This window comes from Chelonia mydas, chromosome 5 (genome assembly GCF_015237465.2).
Source record: "Chelonia mydas isolate rCheMyd1 chromosome 5, rCheMyd1.pri.v2, whole genome shotgun sequence".
Classification (NCBI taxonomy): domain Eukaryota; kingdom Metazoa; phylum Chordata; order Testudines; family Cheloniidae; genus Chelonia; species Chelonia mydas.
In genome coordinates, this window is record NC_051245.2 from 59,303,764 (window position 1) to 59,321,866 (window position 18,103).

The 18,103-nt window shown below is 38.9% G+C and overlaps 1 protein-coding gene across 7 annotated transcripts in view; it reads right to left on the reverse strand.

The window, feature by feature from the left end:
- The window catches only part of MCTP1 (multiple C2 and transmembrane domain containing 1), a 449,620-nt gene that overhangs the window by 79,019 nt on the left and 352,498 nt on the right, over positions 1-18,103 (reverse strand). The gene's annotated exons all lie outside the window — the stretch shown is intronic.

An 18,103-nucleotide genomic window follows, 5' to 3' on the forward strand; every position in this document is an offset into this window, starting at 1 on the left:
TAGAATTAAACAATTTAAAATTACTTGCTTGGTTTTCCTCTCATGTGACAAAAATGATAGCTGAAAATACTATGGTAAATGATACTTTTGCTGAACCTGCTCCCAGTCTTCAGCATCATGTATTGGTAACACTACATGCTTTTCTTCCAAATACTATATTCAAGCCTTGCACTTCCTAACATTTCTTCTGCTTTCTGAAATTAATCAAGTGCAGTGTCCCAGAACTATGGCAAACCCAAACCAAAACATAGCTACTAGAGCAGAGGTTCTAAAACGTCATTGCACCGTGACCCCCTTTCAACAACAACAATTACTACATGACCCCAGGAGAGGGAACCGAAGCTTGAGCCTGCCCGAGCCCCACCCCCTCAGGAGGGAGGAGAAGGGAGGACAAAGCCCCACCCGAGGCCGCCCAAGTCCCCCTGCCCCTTGCAGGTGGGCCAAAGTTGAAGCCCAAGGGCTTCAGCCTCAGGCAGGAGGCCTGTAACTTGATTCCCACCACCCAGGCTGAAGCCCTCTGGCTTCAGCTTTGGTCCCAGGCAGTGGGGCTTGGGCTTCAGCCCTGGACCCCTGCAAATCTAATGCCAACCCTGGTGACCCCCATTAAAATCAAGTCACGAACCACTTTGGGGTCCTGACCCACAGTTTGAGAACCGCTGCACTATACTCAAACTAAAAAATGGCTCCTTTTGCTCATTCCTATACTTTAGGTACATTTTGGTTTGATCGAGAACTAAAAAGGGATTTTAATAATCCCTTAAAATTGAGGATTATGTTTAATAGAGCCAAAACATAACATCGGATCATAAAAGACTAATGCAAATACCAGTGTAAAAACCTACATTTTAAGAAATCCACAGTACCAGATCAACTAGCTTGCCTTCTTCCTTCCTACGGCCACCAAATGGGCTGTATATGAATATCTTGGGAGATTGCAGGACAAGCTTGATAGCTATTGAAATTTTTGCAACAGAAAGGTGTTATGTGATATCAGACAATTAAGGGGGTACTGGCACTTCTGATACTCATTACTGCATTTGGGAAATCTGTATGTTGTTCAGGTTATTTAGTTTAAAAGGAAACCCATTAGCAGTAGTGTTGAGTAAGAAACAAGTTTTAAAACAATTCCGGAGATCTATAAGAATTACTTATGAGAGAATTCTTCTAAGGGTTTACTAATATACATTTTGAGAGGAATATTTACAGGAATGTGATTTAGCAAGATCAACTCAAGTCAGCTTAAAACAGTAATCTCCAGCTCAGAAAAGAAACTCCCCTCTATTCGCTCAGAAAAAGGCTTGAGTGAATAGGTAAGAACATAAGAGCGGCCATACTGGGTCAGACCAAAGGTCCATCTAGCCCAGTATTCTGTCTTCCAACAGTGGCCAATGCCAGGTGCCCCAGAGGGAATGAACAGAACAGGTAATCATCAAGTGATCCATCCCATTGCCCATTCGCATCTTCTGGCAAACAGAGGCTAGGAACACCATCCCTTCCCATCCTGGATACTAGCCATTGATCGACCTATCCTCCATGAACTTATCTAGTTCTTCTTTGAACCCTGTTATATAGTCTTGGCCTTCACAACATCCTCGGGCAAGGAGTTCCACAGGTTGACTGTGCATTGTGTGAAAAAATACTTCCTTTTGTTTGTTTTAAACCTGCTGCGTATTAATTTCATTTGGTGACATCCAGTTCTTGTGTTATGAGGAGTACACAACACTTCCTTATTTACTTTCTCCACACCAGTCATGATTTTATAGACCTCTATCATACCCCCCCTTAGTCCTCTCTTTTCCAAATTGAAAAGTCCCAGTCTTATTAATCTCTCCTCATATGGAAGCCATTCCATAGCTCTAATCATTTTTGTAGACTTCAATGGGAACTCTGGAAGTAAACTCTGCCAGACCAGGGAAAACAAATTCCAGAGACTGACTGTTGTGAACTGCCCCTGCTGCAGATCTCCCTAGCCTTAATTTTAAATCTGGTGTCCAGTAAATGGAGAGAAGTAATTTCTAAAGAAAGACCCAACTACATATGGCTTTGTAGAAAAACACCCTGAAACAATTTGGTGACCAGTGCCGTCTATGGAATACAGGTATAACGTGCTCCTGGTCTTCAAGGGTAGTCCCCCAAGTAGAGTTCACTGTAATAATGCACTCTGGTCAGAAGACAGAAATAGTTAACTATGGCAAAGCCCACATCCGGAGAGAAAGGGTTTAAGCTCCTAATTTGATGCAAATGAAAGAAAGCATTACTGGTTACTGCTGCAAGCTCTGAATTGAAGCATAAAAACAAAGGACTCTTAGGCTGGAAACCTTTAACAATACGCAGACATTTCCAATTAATACAAAGAGTAGATATACACTGCCATCTCGTTTAGATGATTTTCCTGACCCACCAGCATTATTTCCATCTTGTCTGGGATGAGCTTCAACCATTTTCTCATTAAAACACCTGTCTCAGTCAGGCACTAGTAAAGCAAGGACACCACATTTGCTATGAAAATGAAATGAATAGCTATGGGAAAACAGCATAGTGATAGGACTGCAGCTCAAACCGCTTCACTAGCTCCCACCCCATCCCCCCATTAGAAAAATGCACAATAAACAAGACATGTAACAAACTAAAAACTCCCAATGTTAGAAAGAGACTTTAACATATATGATCAACTCCCAAAACTACCTGGGGCATAATGATGAAAAAAATCCAGGGGGATTTTTCAGTTCCCACAGACAAAGCATCTTACAACTATTTTAAAAGGAAAAAGTTGTGTGTGAGAATCTGTTCCTTTAATTTCATTTCACCCATGAAAGGGAAGGGAAACTACATATTCCTCCATTAAACAAGTATAGATAATATAAGAAAAGAAACAGGTGGAAAAGAAAAGGAAGAAGGATGAAAGGTCGCTGGGCCCTACCCATACCTGTAAAACATCAAATTGAACATGGACTGTATCTGCTATGATCTCTTTTAAAGAAATAATGGGTCCTCTCAAGCTTAAAAGAAAAAGAAAAAAAAGGATCTTCATTACTAACGAAACAAGCTAACTATTTTAAGGGAGGAGTGGGTGTCCCAAAGGTTACAGTTTAATATAGCTGCCATTTCCTACATAGGAGACTACACAGAAGGACTTTTTCCTTCCTTTCTCCCTGGAGACAAGGATTTCAAGAGTCACCGACATGAACCAGTCATTTACAACATCACATCAGTTGATACCCTTAGTGAGATATATATATGCATAAAATGATTATTCAGTGTGACACGTGATACTACCCTGGTGTACCACACTTCAAAAAATAATTTAAGTTGGAATATTGAATATCCTATTCTTTTGAAAACTATAGTATTTTAAAAAGAAATCTCATCCAAAATGATTAACACTTCCTACTGTTCAGGAAAAAAAAAGCCTGCCCTTTCAGGCTAGCAGCTGTGGATCATTAGCTTTCCAGTGATGAGATGTGTTTGATGAGTATTTTTCTTTCTAATTAAGAGATGAGATTCTCTATTTGACTCTCTCTTCAGACAGAAGTGAAGAGAATGCTCTCTGCCTATGTGGAAAGACCATATCCTACAGAACAATTATTTCAGATGTCTTTATGTACTCCCTTCTAATTTCATTTCTTTTTTTAACTGAACCCACATTTGCACCTAAGCCTTCACAGCATTTACCTATTTGTCACCTAAGCTTGCCCCTACTATATTATCCCTATTTTTTTCTATAATTAAACATGTTTCAGACATTTAACCACTGGGAAAGGAAACTATGAGAAATAGTCAAGTCCTATGGCCCATATATCTTCAGCTACAGCTGAAGGTGCAGGGAGGGAGGGTGTAAGTGTTTGTATTCCCCAAGCCTAGGTTGGCTGTGCTAGGCTAGTCCTCCAGTATAAATTACATTAGAAAACTGAGGTTAAGGCATGATCATGCCATCTTCATTAATACATGTAATTTTTACTCCAATGAAAAATTTCATTGAATAAAATGGTATTTCTCTCGTAAGTAAGGGTTGCATTATTGGGCCCTTAAGGACTTACCTCAGACTTTATACACAGTCTTTGCCACAGCCAGGAACAGAGCCTATGTTTGTGACTCTTAGTCCTGTGCTTTAATCATAGCATCACCCTTTCCCCCTTTAAGCTTAAAAGTGTTCTTGTGGGTATTCTTCTTTTCTAATGTTTTTGGACTCTTGGATGTTTTCTCAAAAAAATGAAAAGAAAACCTGCATAATATATTGTTTGGATCTCCTATCTACGTGCTGTAGGTTTCGAGGCTTCAATGAAATAATGTACGTTCTCTGCACTGTAAAACACTGAAAGAATTGTTTCAGTTGAATTTGGCCTGTAGTCTATTGCCTGTTCCATTAAAAAAAAAAAAAAAAAACACAACACACCACCACACACACACAAGGAATGAAAGTACTGCCTTTGGTGGTCAATTCCCATCTCACCCTCGGTAATATTTTTATTTTTAAAAAAGCATTTTCTTCCACTTCATTGGATCCCACGCATCCTGAAAGTGTAAATGTAAACATTATATTTGTGTCAGAGCATGCACATTCAAATGGACGTGGAGAAAACGAGCTTTGTAAGCAAATATTAAAATACTCTTAAGTTTTTCAGGCTCATTACCTGATTACGAGGTCTAGGTCAAATTCAAAAGGTCTCAATCTTAGCCAAGCTATCTACATCTACAGTATGCAAAAGTAGTCTGGAAAAGAGTGAAAGCATGGTGTGATAGTTAAAGAAAAGTATCAGTAGCCATCCCACGAAAATTTGCAATGTGACCTTGTGACTTCACCTCTTACCTCAGTTTCCCCCATTTAAAAATGCCTCATTGGGGCCCTGAGAGTGTTCTAAATCCTTTGAGGAGCTAAAACTACAGTAAGCATTAACATGTACAGGAACAAACTATTGTGAGAGTTCCTATATTTTCACTTTCCAGTGCTGTGGAAATGTACTGAACACTTCATTCCACTGCAATCTGGATTTTTTCCCCTTTCATCCTGCCTAGAACCAGGAAATGCAGAGGCTTCCAAGATGAAAAATAATTTAAAAAAAATGTTAAGTAACTTTTATTTTAACCTAAAGAAGTGTTAAGTTGAGGTTCAGTTCAAGCTTTAAGTGAAGTTTCAGGTCAATTCTTATTTTAATCACAGCCCTGATGAGCCCTTTGGCATATTAAAAATTATGTTGCCTCTCTAGTTAGAATACTTTGGGGCAGTATAAAGAAAAACAGTTGATATCAAAGTTCCCATTTCTTAACAGTTCTGGTCTTGGTTTTTGCATGGTGATAGCTGGTATTATAAGTCAATAGTTATGTTACATCTAAATTCTTTCATATAAGCATGGTTTGACTCCAGTTATTAAAGAAGCAAGTATGAGAATTAGATACGACTCATTTGATGTGTTTCAACCCACCCAATTTTCTTTTGAAACCTCTCTATAGGTAAATGGACTTATTTCACCTGAACAACCTCAAAGACGATGCTAACATCCAATCATAACATAATGTAGGTTACCTGTGTCTTGACAAGTTTGTCAGCACCAATAAAACCTGCCAGCTAGAAGCTTGAAAGATTTTTATTTAAATTTTAGATTCCTTCCCCCCACTTACAACTTGTACTGACATTTCACATCATTTTATAGAAGTCAAAGATGAAAGTGCGATGACTTTGCTTTGAGGATACTGACAATTCCAAAAAAGTGAGTCCCAGAGCCTGTGAATACAAGCATCACATTAACAGCACGTGAATTACAGATGTAAAATTCATACCACTTATGATTTTCATATAGCAAAAGTTAGATGGAAATAAAAATGACATTTACAAAGGAATCTGTAAATATTCACGAAATGTCGACTCTCTCTTGGGTCACTCTCTCTTTCACTTAAGAATTTCTGAGCTGTATTAGTGATAGTAGCCAGATATAAAATCTAAAGCTTGGTTCACTGAAAAGATCGGCGCATGCAGGTTCTACTTGACTGAAGTTCAATACATATTTGTTTCTTGACTGAAGTTCAATACATATTTGTTCTCTCAGATTTACAAAACACACAATTAAGAGAAATCGGTATTACTCTGCCTGTGACAAATATACTGGTATCAAGTAACGACTGCCCTACAAAGATACATTAGTGACTAGATCAAAGAAACGCCTCAGAATAAGGCTATTAGGTTAATCAAAGCTTGTCCCTTTTTAGTAGTCCATTTCCCCAACAGTCTCAATTTTTTTTCTTGAATGACCCGTGTCTTTGTCTCTGCAACATTACCTAGCAAATCATTCTATACATTAATTATTTTTAAGTGAAAAAGTGCTTTTAATGCCTCTCCTCAATTTGTTTCTGTTTTACTTTTCCATATGCATCTTAAGCAGAGTTACTGTTTTCAGTAACTGATGAGGAGGTAATCACTGTCCAAAAAGATTCAAGGCATTATATAACTCAGTTATATCCCTATTAAGTGTCTGATTTTTCTCTAGGCTATACAAAATACAGCTTTTTAAGCCTTCCCTCATTGCTCATGCCTTCTAGGTTTGAGATCAATCTAATTCTTATTGCCTCTTAAACTTCCTCAATGATTGTTTAATACAATTACAGAACTGAACATACTATTTCATTTCAAAGTGCATTGATACAAAAGGTATCATTTCTGTACAGTACACTTTACATTTTAGACACATTTTCCAAACAAACCTATTTCACAACATTGGCTCTATATTTTTACATAGGAATTTACTGCTTTGCAATTTCAGCAGATTCTACTGTAGTTTTCACACTGTTAGGAGGAGGTATTGAATGTGGAAACGACTAAATGTGTATGACTTTACTACACCTGAAAAATTAAAGTTTCTTTTTCCCTTAATAACCCAGGTGAAAATCCTTTTGAATTATTTACCCCTCACTATGTGCTCACTGCAATAATCAAATATACATGATCAGCAAATATAACCAATTTAGAACTTAGCTACACACAAGAGTTGCATACCTTTGTGCTGCTTTAACTCTACTGACATAGCTAAACTCCCCTCCAACCAGGCATAGAAAGGGAATAAATCATATCAGTACAAGGCACCTTTATATGAGTATAACTGTGCTCACACTAGGGGTTGTATCTGTTAATTATTATACAATCACACGCCTAACCAACACTATTACGCTGGTACATCATCTGTATGTAGTCCAGGCCTGGGTTTGTCTCATCTAACTGTTGTAACTACTTAGGCCTGGTCTACACTTAATATACCTATGTTAGGAAAAGCACTAGGATAGATACAGTTATACCAATATGACTGTTCTTATACCAATATAACTGCATCCACACCAGAGGGTTTTGCTGGGTCAACTATACTGGTATAGCCAGCAAAACCCTTCTAGTGTAGACAAGGTTTGACATAATAATGTTGGGTGAAATTCACCCTTTTCTCACAAGGCTTTTGTAATTGTGTGGAAACTCTATGGGGGCTGACTTAAAACTTTGGGCAAGCTGTAGAAATGCAATATTACCCTTCTGTGGCCATTATTCCAGCAATATAGATTAGAGGAATCTTGGTGGAGTTCCTTCTTCAGGCGGTTGATGAAAAGATTTTTTTAAACTCAACCACAGTCCCAACTAGAAGAGGGTCTGTAGCTTCTCACCCATGCTAGCTACTCCATTCCTTCTGCCTGGTCAGTTTCTATCTGCCTCTTCATTTTCACTGGCTTTTCCACCAAGCCCCTAATTGTATCCTACCATAGAATTCCTCCTGGTCCCCACTCATTTGCCCAGTGGGCCTTTATCCTGAAACCCATCACTAAGGACACAGCAAAACTACATGGCATTTCAAGACAGGAAATGAAGAAACTGTACAATTATGGAAACTTCCACTTTGACTCTTAAGGGATACTGCTCAACTTCTCTATCTGTATCTGAAATAGCCAGTAACTATCCAAATATGGAAAAATAAATGAAGTATCTGCAGATATTTTTCCTTTTTCCCTGAAGAAAACTGAATTTTCTTCTTCTAAAAGTTACAATCTGCATAAATTTAAATTTATTAAACACCTTTATTATTACTAGAAAAGGCACATGTTCTAACGTAAAGAATCTCCATTCAAATGTACAGAGCATCAGGATATGCAAGGTAAGTCTAACTGCTGTACAAGCAAATTTTGTGGTTGCATTTGGTGAACAGGTAAATGTATACTTTGCCTGCTGTACAGTCAATGTTGACATTTAAGCAGTAGTAATTAGGATTCAAAGTCACCTGGCTAAGAGGAAAGTGGGCAGTCTAACCCTTTCTTCATAGTCTGGCTTCAGTCAGTCTGTACACTAAGATTCTATACTCTCTTCTTAGAAAGTAAGTTATGCAATATGTCCTAAAATCCAAATTTCACAGATCAGATTTCATTTGCCCTTAAACAGAGCTCTTCTTGGAGATACTCAAGGCCAAATTTTCAGATTAGACTTAACCTACACTTTTGCTCCCACAAATATTTGTCGGTGGCATCAGGTCAGTTGGACATGTAAGTACCTGGTTGCATCTACAAATTGGTTACTTTGATCTCCAGAGGACTTTAATTGTTATTACAAAGTACTGCTTTTCCAAATCTGGCCATTCATTCAGACCCAAAACTTTGTATCATTACCTTCCTCCGCCCCCAAAGAGAAGTCCAGTAGGAAACCAAAATTTTTAAAACACACAAGAGTTTCTCTTTATTCAAATTTTACTATATGTGGATTTGTTTAAATTTCCCTGTGATTTTTTTTTTTTAATTTTCAATATTAGGCTCGTCCTGCTAGGTGCTGATTGCCATTAACTCTCATTTGGCTTAAAGTCATTTGGAATAATGTGGATTTATTTTTATTTTTTAAGATCACCATCCTGCCTTAGTGCGCTTTCCATGATGATTTTCATCAGGCTCCTAACTGATTACCTGCTCTGTTTTACTATTATGGGATGCCTAGAACATTGGCTAGGAGTAACTGCTAAATAAATGAACAGTGCTAAAGATTTGTTGATTTTCCATTCTCCCCAAATACTTAATATCTGTGTCTCAACTGGAAAGTCATTCAGCTGATGTTAGCTTTTTTTTCTTTAAACTATACTCCACTGTAAATACATTTTAAGGAATAATAATATATTTCAGCTATCTTGCCACCCTTTGTAACTTCATCTCCCAGTCTGTCTTATAATTTTCTAATTTTCTCCTTCACTGATTTCAAGTCTTTTTTCCTCAATTCTGGAAAAAACTTCAAGAGTTATGTTTAGCATCTCTAGCAATGTCTGCATGTTTCTCTTTGCAATTCAAATATTAATCTTAGGCTGATTTAAGAGACTTCTCTTCTCAATATTTTACTCTTGATATATGATGCCTAAGGGGAAAAAAGGATTTTTTTTCTTGATCTGTTAGTTATTTAATTCTGGAGAGCTCTATATGTTTGTATACTAGGTATATATTTCTCTTCTATATTTACCAAACCTCTAAACACTCTTGTATCGAAAAGGCTACAGTAATAGGAAGACAACAGAGAATACTGGTTTCGACAGCAAAGCAAGTCAAGCTCTAACTGTTCAAACAGCCTGAATTCTGTAGTAAAAAGAAAGGCCCTAGGCCAATACCACTGAGATAGGCAGGTATTTTTAGATCACTTGTAAGATGACTAATACAATTCTACAATATTTTCTTTAAACAAAATGCAACAAAACATAATTCTTTAAGCTCCGTCTAAGCTGGGTTTTCTTTAGGAAAATATGCAGATTTTTGAGGAAACTAAAGTACATTCAGGTATAAGTAAAAACACCGGTGCTAGAAACAAAATACAGATATCTGTTATTAACATAAATGGTGGAAACAATGTCCTTTTCATTCAACATATTTACCACTCACTGCACAGTGTCCCGGAAAAGGGATGGAAAACAAAGAATTTTGTTGATATTTATTTTCCCTTCCAGAGGTACGGAGGAGCACATTCTTCAACTTGCCCAGTGCAACAAAAAATTACAAAAACAACAAAGATATTAGGTATTAACTATGAGTTAATTTTATTTCCATGTGCCTTCACTAGACTCAGTCCCCTTTGCACAGATCCAGCAGTAGAAGGGGACTTAAAATTGCCCTATGCAGTGGGAGAACCCACAGCTTGTGTAGCCCATATGCCCCACTTTGAAGGTAGGGTATGTGTTCAGAGCCAAGAAAGGAAGGGCCAGAGCACAGTTCACTCCAGTGATCTGGAACTCTTCCTACTGGTATAGTAACAGGGTCAGTTGCCTCCTGTCCATCCCCTCAGATTCTAGGATCACACTATATGCAGCCTGCCTCTATTTTCTCCCTCTCAGGCCCCTTAAGAACTCGCTCAGTTCAAAGGTAGTTCAAACGATCCCCTTTGGGGGTTAAATTTGTTGAGTCCTCCAGTATATTCTGGCCCTCTGGACCCCAATCGTAGTTCAGTGTTTCTCTCCTGGCAGGCCAAAATAGCAAAGACATACTCACACAGTCTTTATCCCAAGTTTCAGCTGGACACAACCCCTTCTCCAAGGGACTGTCTTTCTGCTTCCCAGCTCCTCCTGCTTGGAGTTTCCTCTTCTCCTCAGGCTGTCTCAGCTGGTACCCTCCCCCTACTTATTCAGGGCCCTGCAAGAGCCTTCTTATTCCTTGCTGTGTCTACAGACACAGTTCTGGTGTCCTGGGCTTCCCCCTCCCTCAGTGCAGCTTCCTGCTACTTTTATACTGTAATTACCTGATTCATCTCAGGTAGGGCTTATTCTGTAATCACAACAGCTTTGCCCCAGCTGTCCAGCCCATAAGGCAAGTCAGTCTGTTCCTGGTATAAATTGGAGGATTCCTGAGGCTGGTCCCAGGACTGGGGGGGCTGGGAGTGGCAGAGGGGGTATGATACCACTTACACTCCTCTCTTCTTAGATATATTAAGGTCAGATCAGCTTCATCTGAGTGTTAAGCTCTATATCATTAGGAACCCAATAGCACTTCTTGTGACTAGAGAGAGAGTCAAATTCTGAACTGATGAGGATTAGCAAGCGATGGAGAACTGGGCCTTGTATACATGAGGATGGGGACTATTCCAGTTACATACATTTGATGATGGCTGTGACACATTTATCTCTTGTGAAAAGGCTGCATCAGTGCCCACATAACTGGTGCACATACCAATTTAGCTTACTGGGAAAGCTGGAGATGAGAAGCTCTTGGACTTCTGAAATGACATATGTCCATCAGATAACGGAAATATTATGTGCAGACAAAATAGAAGGGGTTTGCTTAGCAAAACCAAGTAGAAGGCAACAAAGTCTCTGCTTTTGGCTTATAACTAAAGGAAGAATGTGAAATTCTGGGGAGAGTTAAGAAACGATCACAAGAAGTGGACGCTATAAAAGTTTATGCCAGGTGCGGACAGAATGGAAAGCAAAGATGGAGAACAACCATGAGTGAACAAAACAGGCAGAAAGCTCTCTGGAGTCAGGCGAACTGGGTAGGAGAGAATTTGGAAGAAAACAGCACAGCATGAAGTAAAAATATAGTTGTATTATAATCACGCTGACTAACTGTTAATTTTGGCATGAGATTTTACATATTTTCATTTCAGTTAGTTAATGTTCGCTCTCATCAACTTATCTATAGTCCCTACCCATTGTACTGAGAAATAAATTCTCTCTCCATTCATGCCACAAACACAGCAGGAAAACTCTGAAAGAGATCAGCAATAGTTTATTGGTAAACGCTGGTCAGTGAGACTGACTCTTTGTTTTGTTGGGTTTGTTTCCTCAGTATATTACATCAAGGAAGCAGAAATGAAAACTGATGATCACAGCAGGAAGAGTGAAATAAAGCTGGAAACTGCTTCCCACTGTTTTTGTTCAAGCACTTAAGGTATGCAGAAAAATCCTGTATCTTTGTACAATTACAAAATAATAATCTTGCCATTCCAATTGTTTCTTCATAATGAAACTTATCAATGTGTTTTTATATGAACTAAATTAAAGCAAGTATAGAAAAGACAGGTGTGCGCTGGCAGATCTCACATTGTTTTTATAGTCATTTTTCCAGCCATCAAGTGCTGCAATCTAAGCTGGCTCCCTCTTTACAGTTAGCTTTCTCTGTACATTAGCTCACAGGGAGACAGGTGTGGCTTTGTGCTCTAAGTATATGACACTTTGCAGAATCCAGCTCACTTTTCAATAGTTCACTGTTTCAGCTACATTACACTTCATTTATTTATACTTTTGCATTCCTGACATGTTTAGCCATACTTGGGCATTGAAATGTTCAAAGACTTCTTACTCTAATTATTATATATGCATTTACTAAACCAACTACACCATCAATAACATTTACTAATCCAATAAAGACAAATATTGCATTTTAGATCTTCTCATTTTAAAGCAAATCTCAGAAAGGTGGGGAATAGAACGCACAGTATGGTATTGTAAGGAGATGCCTACAAAATATAATGCACCCTTTCTTCCTAGTCACTGACTTTGTAGAGTACAAGATTTTCCAACTTCAAAACAAGGACAGCACCTTTCTAACATATTATATGTAGTCAAATAGGGAAAGAAGATTGTTATCTTTAGAAGAAGTTCTCTCAGGAAGTTGGACATCTCAGGAGGTTAAGCAAGCAGAGCCTAAAATTGGAGGTTTTGTTTTGCTTATATACAAGAATTGTTCATTCAATATCAAGATTATTTCAGCCAAACCGGGACATCTGGATAAGGTATAAGGGGCACTAATAGTGCCCCTTATATGCAGGTTGCCTAACATTTGCCATTATAAAAGATTCTTGCAATTTTTTTTCAGAAACTTTAAAGCCTTCCCTGTTTGAAGCAGGCTTTTGAAATTCAGCAGAAAGAAAAGCGTAAAGCCAGAGAAGTACTTTTTCTTTTTCCCATTAAATTCCAGTCAGATTTAGTTGAGTTTAATATCACCACTCCCATTCTCTCAAGATGCTTTGATTCATGCCAAAATAATAGTTGAATATTAACATGCTAGTCTAAGCCTGAATCCAGACCACTATCAAAGCAGCAGCAGCAGCAGAAGACAATGCACTGGAAACCCATAGAGCAGATAGATAGTGTGACAATCCTGTGGAAAAAATTAGTATGAGATCATATAATTGAAGACTGCATCATAATGCGTATGTACACAGGGGCTGAATTAAGGTTGCACAGGCAACCTTCATTCTAGCATGTCCTAAATTCTGAGTGCTTGACTTTGCCACCTTAATGTTCTCTTATCATAGGTTTGTTTGTTTTTGTTTTCTGATATAATTTCCTAACATATTAAAAAGCAAACTGGAAAAAACTGAAATTCCGTAACATTGAAGCAGACTGATGGGTCATGAGCAGGTTTGGAATCTTTAGCTCCATAGCACCATCCTCTACCACTTGAACTAATGGAGTACCTCATCACAATTGTAGACTGTTATCTTTTTTCAGAGTAGCAGCCGTGTTAGTCTGTATTCGCAAAAAGAAAAGGAGTACTAGTGGTGCCACTAGTACTCCTTTTCTTTTTGTTATCTTCTTGTAGACCTGCCACTAGAGGGCAATGAGATACACTTTGCCCGTGTGTTTCATAGCTATTTGCTAGACAGCACCGAAATGTTGAGACTCAACAATTCAATTTCTGGTTCTGCTGAAGAGTGTTCTCTAGTGGTTATAGACTCTTCTGCCACATCCCTCCATCCTTTCTCTGTCCTGTTTTACTCCTATCCTCCCTCCCCGGTTCTCGACCCTGTAATCCCCTGCTGCTCTCCCTCCAGCTTCTGCCTGTCCTGCCCCTTCGTAGCTCCTGACCCTGTACTTCATCCCTGCTCATATTCTCCTCCTTCTCCACTCTCTGCTCCTATCTTTCCCCACTCCCTGACTCTCATCCTTGTTTGTGCTCTTTGTTCCTCCCCTTGGTCCCTCTCCCCACATCTCCTTTCCTTCCTCACTTCCTTTCTTCTGCTCCTGTCCCCAGCTGTTGCCTATGATCTTCCCCCCATACTGCTATCCCTTTCCCCTGCTACTGTCCCTTTCCTCACTCTTCCCTGTGTGCCTCTGCTCCTTGTCCCCCATAGCCTGCATCACTTCTCTCTCTCTCCCCCTCACCTCCACATTCAAGTCAGGTGCTTCCTTCTTCCCCTCAGTGTTGTGGGGCACCAGCAGGTGAAACACAGAACACAGAAAAGACAGCTCCCTGCTCTCAGTTGCTGTAGCCGGAGCCATGGCAGCCCCCAGGAACTGGGAGGAGCAACTGCAGGGAAAGTCTTGCTCAGTGCCTGGAGCCCCATGCTGGGGACCTGGCCAGTGAACATGGAATCTTTTGGGAACATAGTGCTCTAACTAGTTCTCTAACTAGTCTGTACTGAGCATAGGCTAATGTTTAATCTTTTTAAGAGGCTCATAAGTTGGCCAACTCTGTGCAAATTTTCATGCTTCTGGCAAAAGGCACATCCTTCACACCAGGATGAACCCCCTGCCAACTTTAAGGTTCCTACTCCAAAGGTTGGAGGTGCTAGAGCTTCTCAGTGAAATGGTTGTAAGTATTTTAACATGGGCAACACATGTATTTTCCCTAACCTTTTTTCTGAAACAACTAAATTGTTTTAGCTGAATGTCCCAAAAACGTTGGACACTCAGTATGGAATATTTCAGAGCAAACAGTTAAAATTTGTCAAAAGTTATAAGCAAATGAAAAGAGGGTCTTATAATGAAAAGTGTTAAGCAACCTTAACCACAGGCAGCACTACCTTCACCATCTGTAATAAATATTAGACCAAAATAATGATTTGAGATTTGAAGGGTTGGAAAATAAGTTCACAGGAGGTCCACATTAATCAAAGATACTTTTCTCTAGTTTCCAGTTTTTATAGATCTCCTATTCTATCAAAATAATACAAACCATCAATGTCCCTTTCCATAGTCCCTTCATATATCTTCAGTGTTCGAACTCCAAAAACAAACAAACATGTCAAGCTCATTTCTCCAGAGCTCACAACCTTCTGGTCATCAAACCTGTTTCCTGCTCCCCTTCCAAGGCTTTTGTCTAACAAGGCTCAGCGGCATCTCATTGTCTGAACTCTGGCTCCACAAAGCCTCCTCTTAGGAGCACTACTGAGTTGGAGTGCATCCGGGATGCAAGAGAGCAGCCAGGGGCACCAACCACACATATACCCCATCAGAGTGAGCAGGGAATGAGTCTTAAGGAATACATATAAATAAGTCATCTTTCCTGCCTCTCTTTCTCTAGAATAGAAATAATATACAAACAAATACAGTTATATTTTCCTATCTCTATTATGCATCTTTGACACAAATATTATGGGTTAAATATTGTTCTCAGTTTCACCTGTCTAGGACTGAATCTCCATTGCTTTGCACCTTGTGTAATCATTTACAGTTGTGAAAAGTGATTGCAAAGTGCCACAAATCAGAAAGTCTCTCACACCCATGGCACACTCCCTCTAGACAGGTATAAATGACTACACAAAGTGCAAGGCAGTGGAAAAGTCTGGCCCAGATCCTCATGTACAGCTCAGAAGAGCACATATTGTAGCTCAGGAGTGAAGGGTAAAGAGGACTTTTGCAAGTCTCTATCCTTCAGCACATGAGCTTTGTTGACTGTTAATGACCCCATCGAGCCAACATGGCAACTTTGGATGGATGGGGTGTACACACGCCTCAGCTACATACCTTTTCATTTGCCATGACCTCTACACCCTCAGAGGGAAAAAAGGATGCTGCACGAACCACTAGACTGGCTCTGCACCAGTAGGGCATCCCCTATGCAGGGGTGATCTTCCCATAGCCATCTATGTTGCTTTAGGGCCACTCTCTACTGAGTAAGCAGTGCAATGTGGCTGCACTGCAGGAGAGAATCTGTGAATCATTCCCTTAGAACCATCTGTAATGCAACATAAGGACAGAGTGGAACAGCTGTGTTATATGGGTTAACCACTGATGTGATATAAGGTTTCTGGGCAGTTAACTCTGGCCCCTGAGTTACCTGCAAATTTTCTTTGGAGGCTGTACTTTGACCCAAAGTCTGACACTTATCCCAGCGCTTTCTGCTTAACTCACACCATTATTTATGTCACATCATTGTATGGCTCCAGACAGCTGTGTCTTCAATAGAGCCAACTGTATTTTATAACATTTGATTAATCTGTTTTTCCTTACACCTTCCTCACACGCAGAGGGATTATGTTAAAGAATAAATGAACAGAATCAGGAACTGGCAGGCAGTTAAAAGCCTGCCCAAAATATCAGCTGAGAACAGTGGGAAATATCGGAGTTGAAAAAGCCTAAGGCTTTCGTTTGAGGATATTTTAGAGCAACTTTACAAGACATCTTTCTGTAATCTCCTTCTTCAATTTTAAAGAAAGGTTTACGTTAAAAAAAATCATACCGCTTTATTAGAAGGGCCTTTGTCCTCTAGAAGCCTCTAAATAGATTTATATGTCTTTTCTAATGATGGATGGTTTCATAGTGAAAAAAAATCTATTAAAAAAGCCAAGATTTTTAATTTTTGTTGTTATGGCTTCATTCCCAGTTAATCAATTTGTGGTTACTTTTGGAACCTAATATAAACATTTCAGGAAAATACCCCAAAGAAATGTGTAAACACAGATGAAATTCTAAGTTTAGTGACAAAAAAATTCAGTGTTTCACCTTCTTCTCTGCACTATAAGGGTTTTGTCAGGCTACAAGCAAACAATCTTGTTGAAAACTTGGTTGAGCAATCTTTTTCCAGTGCCATGAGTATGTAAAACTCTGTGTGTGTGTGTGTGTACACTACCTCAATGTCATATATTAAGGCAATCATCTCATTTTACTAGCCAGTAAGATAGCTAACAACCATTCAATGGTATTTGGGAATATCCTTAAGATTTTGCATAAATCACTCAGTATACCTTACATCAACCCCTGTACAGCATACTTACTATAATTAAGTGATACGAACCAAATGTTTTTTGAGATTTCTATGCAGAGGGGAGGTAAAGTGTTGGGAATTATACCAGGACTACATATCACTCGACCACCAATAAGGCTTCCGGTAGTGCATACAGTCTATATGCATTTAACAACAAATTTAAATTAGTGTGAAGGATTTAGTTATACCTACATATTAAATATGTTATACAAAAATATATTGTCAGGTGACATATTGGCTAAGATATGCTGCAGGGTTTTTTTGTTTTTTGTTTTTTAATATATCACCAATAATTAAAGGAGGCTGAAATTAGGAGAATACTCTTCACATACAATAAAGCATTTATTCTTTTGGCACAAGTGTCTCCAGATTTGCCAGATTTGCACTCTTCAAGAGAATACAGTGAAAGGCAATGGAGAACTACAAAAGGGAAATAAAAAGCAAGAAAAAATCTGTTTCATAATTATGCTACAGAGTATCTTATTAGTGAGCCCCATCCTAACCAGCTCTCTCACAGAGGCATATGACATGCTCTTCTAATGGATGAACAGGTATTTGATTTTTGACTTAATGGCACCATCTGAAAAATGTGACAACTCCCTGAGGTAAAATTTAAGATACTGGTTTTCTGCTGAAGCAGGTGAACCTTAATTGCAGATACAGATTTCAGTGTCTCATTCTATTCAGGTTTTTATACTGTGCCCATCACCATAGAATCTCAGAGCCTTCCAAAAGTGGGAAATGTCTGTCAAATGTATTTACTCTCCCATAAACATTCTGGAAAGTATAAAACATTTGTGTGAAAAGCTTCTTTGAGCATTGTTAGCTGGGGAACAGGCAGACTGCTTAAGGCATTTCAGGTAGACTATTCAAAGCACTAGAAAAGATTTTATAGGGATCAACACTGCACCAGCAGAGGGTCCGATGGACAAAATGACCTAATAGGCCTTTTCTCATCTCTAGCATCTATGATTCAAACAAACAACTCAAACTTTTAATTTATCAAATATGAACACTGCCACCATAGTCAATTCCCTGTGGGAGAGGTGGGAGACCTCATAGCCACTTCACAAATGTTCAAAGCTTTTTTCTGTTTGATGAAGCTCTTTTGAACAGACACAATACCTACAGAGCTTTTTCAAACACAATAAACCATTTCAGTTTTCCTCTTTACTCATTTTCTGCAGGAAAGGCA